The following is a 3,246-nucleotide window of genomic DNA, read 5'->3' as shown; positions in this document are numbered from 1 at the left end:
GCTGGGAGTTGTCAGCCACCCCAGATCTTAGCCTGCCTCTCTGACCCAGAAAACCACACCTACTGCTCCCTCTTTTTTTTTTTTTTTTTGAGACAGAGCCTTGCTCTGTCGCCTAGGCTAGAGTGCAGTGGCGCGACGCGATCTGGGCTCCTGACCTTGTGATCGGCCCACCTCGGCTTCTCAAAGTGCTAGGATTACAGGCGTGAGCCACTGCGCCTGACCTTGCTACCTCTTAAAACAAGACATTTCATTGTTTTCTACCTGATAAAGGAGCAGCATCTCCCATCTATTGCTCCGTCAGGAGCATCAGGGTCCCATCTCGTCCTGGAATGACAATCTCCAGGCCTGCCATGCCTTTGCCCCCTTGCCCGTCTTTTGCATTCTTCCTCTCCTACAGATGATTTTTGATTGCAGTTTCCTTGCTCCATCTAAGGAGCTTCTCATAATTACTGTCCATCAACTGCCTCTCTCCTTCCTTCCCAGCATGGTAATGAGAACTTGTTACAATAATTATTTCTGTCACTTCTCAGAAGTTAGGGCAGGAGAGGGAGGCTGCTGCATATACATTATCTGCTCTCTTGAACTGGTTGTCTAGTTGTTTTTAAAGTTTCTTATTCTCAAATCACCAGCGCAAATCCAACAGAGTCTGTTATTTTGGGGAGGATCATAAAACACAGAGCAGAGATGCTGTGGCATTCACACATCTGTCTCTGTGAAGCAAGCAGGAATTTTTTGGTGGCCAAATATTTTGACAAACGCTTTGCAATTTCCTCCTTGTGCTCTCCCTAAGGAATAGTTTTTCTTAAGCCTGGAGATTCTGTGGATAGTGGTCGGCCTAAAAATGCAAATATTTCTTTGAGTAATGTGGGTTTATCCCGACTCATCCATTTTATACCTGTGCAGCTAGAAGGAAAATTTTTCTTCTCTCATAATTACCAGTAGGCTTAGGAAATATGCCTTTGTGGGGACGATTCCCAGATCATCTTACCTGGGTTAGAAGCTGAGACTCTACAGGTGGAGGCAGAAGATCAATAATGCAGGGGAGGTAAACTTTTCCTCTATACTTTTAGGTTCTGTGATTGGGGTTCTGTAAATTAAGTTGACAAAAGACACATTAGCAAGAGAAGAGAAGAGTTTATTTATGCAAGCCCGAGTGTTCAGTAATGAGTAACTCAAAGTCGTGATTAGAACTTGGGGCTTAAATACCTAACTTAGTAGGGGAAAGGGAGGAGGGAGAAAAGGCTCCTATGGGAAGTACAAATGGGCTTCTTTAGGATATACATTTTTTTCAGGATAACAGGACATTTTTTTAGATGTGTGATGATGTTTTTCCATACAAATATAGGTGGTCTTTCCATCTTCTTCAGGGCCATGAAACTCCCCCAGAGAAGGGATCTATGGTAACTTCATTTACCAGAAGTTGCTCCTTTTAGTCAGACAAGGGAAGCTCTGAGGAGGCTTTTCTCTGCATCTGTTGAACCTCAAATGCCTTCAGTTTAAAATAATCTTTATTCCAACTCTGGGGTTCTGAGTGGGTCCACACAGTAAGCTCATATGAGCTTCAGATGCTGTAAAGAGGGCTGTTGATCCTGAAAAAGAGATGAAGAGAGAGAGGAAAAGAGAGAGGAAGGAGAGAGGAACAGTGAAATGGATGAAGACTCTGGGGAGCCTGGAGAGACCCCTCAAATCTTGAGCAAGTCGCCCACACCTGTGAATCATCTGTTGGGAGCAACCTTAGTGGAGCCTCTGCAGACTGGGTTTTTGTCCAAGATGGCAGGAGGCTGCACCCTCCAATGCTGATGAGAACAGACTGAAGAATTAGGCCATCAGGAATTCTCCAGGGTCATGAGGAAGACCCTGAGCTTTCACAGCCTTTAACTTGGGAGGGTTGAACCAAGCTTACCTAAATTTCCAGGAGGCACAGAAACCCTGTTTGAGGAGAGTAACATGTGAATGTCATACAGACTTCCTCGGGGGTGTGAGCTTTGAGCTGAGTACCCAGTAGATGGGAGTCCAAGTCCCGTCTTTTCTGTGTCCCAGTCTCCCTGGGAACCTGCTCCTCCAGGAGCAACAGCCCTGATTCCAAATACCTTTCAAATGTCCTGGAAATGTTGTTTTTTTAGTATCTAAACCATATGCCCCAGACTTCTTCTATTCCAACTTTTTTTTTTTTTTTTTGAGACCGAGTCTCGCTCTGTCGCCCATGCTGGAGTCCAGTGGCGTAATCTCGACTCACCGCAAGATCTTGGCTCACCACAACCTCCACCTCCCGGGTTCAAGCAATTCTCCTGGCTCAGCCTCCTGAGTAGCTGGGACTACAGGCACACGCCACCATGCCAGGCTAATTTTTGCATTTTTAGTAGAGATGGGGTTTCACTATGTTGGCCAGGCTGGTCTTGAACTTCTGACCTTGTGATCCACCCACCTCAACCTCCTAAAGTGCTGGGATTACAGGTGTGAGCCACTGCTCCTGGCCTATTCCAACTCTTTCTATTACTATTTAGGACAAAAGCCTTTGTCAAACCAGGTTTCAGTTTGGGAAGGTAAAAAAGTCCTGGAGATGGATGGTGGTGATGGTTGCACAACTATATAAATCTGCTAATGCTACTGAACTATATCCTTTAAAATGGTTAAAATGGATCTTTAACACACACACACACACACAAATGATAAATGCTTGAGATAACGGGTACCCTTATTTATCCTGATGTAATTATTACGCATTGTATGCCCATATCAAAATATTTCATGTAGCCCGTAAATATACTAGCCAATAAATATACAAGGTAGGCCAGGCGCAGTGGCTCACGCCTGTAATCCCAACACTTTGGGAGACCCAGGCGGGTGGATTGCTTGAGGCCAGGAGTTCGAGACCAGCCTAGCCAACATGGTGAAACCCTGGCTCTAGGAAAAATACAAAAACTAGCCAGGTGTGACAGCTAATTTAGCCAGCTTGTAATCCCAGCTACTTGGGAGGCTGAGGCAGGAGAACTGCTTGAACCCAGGAGGCAGAGGTTGTAGTGAGCCAGGACTGTGCCACTGAACTCCAGCCTAAGCAACAGAGTGAGACTCTCTCAAAAAAAAAAAAAGTATATATGTATATATATATATATATGTACCCATAAAAGTTGAAAATTAAAATCAAACAAAATGATTAAAATGGTAAATGTTATGTTTTATATTTTTTACCACAATAAAAAAAAATCCATCACATTTTATTTTATTTATTTATTTATTTATTTATTT

This window comes from Rhinopithecus bieti, unplaced genomic scaffold (genome assembly GCF_001698545.2).
Source record: "Rhinopithecus bieti isolate Rb0 unplaced genomic scaffold, ASM169854v2 scaffold_32008, whole genome shotgun sequence".
Classification (NCBI taxonomy): Eukaryota; Metazoa; Chordata; class Mammalia; order Primates; family Cercopithecidae; genus Rhinopithecus; species Rhinopithecus bieti.
Note: the sequence above shows the minus strand (reverse complement) of the source record.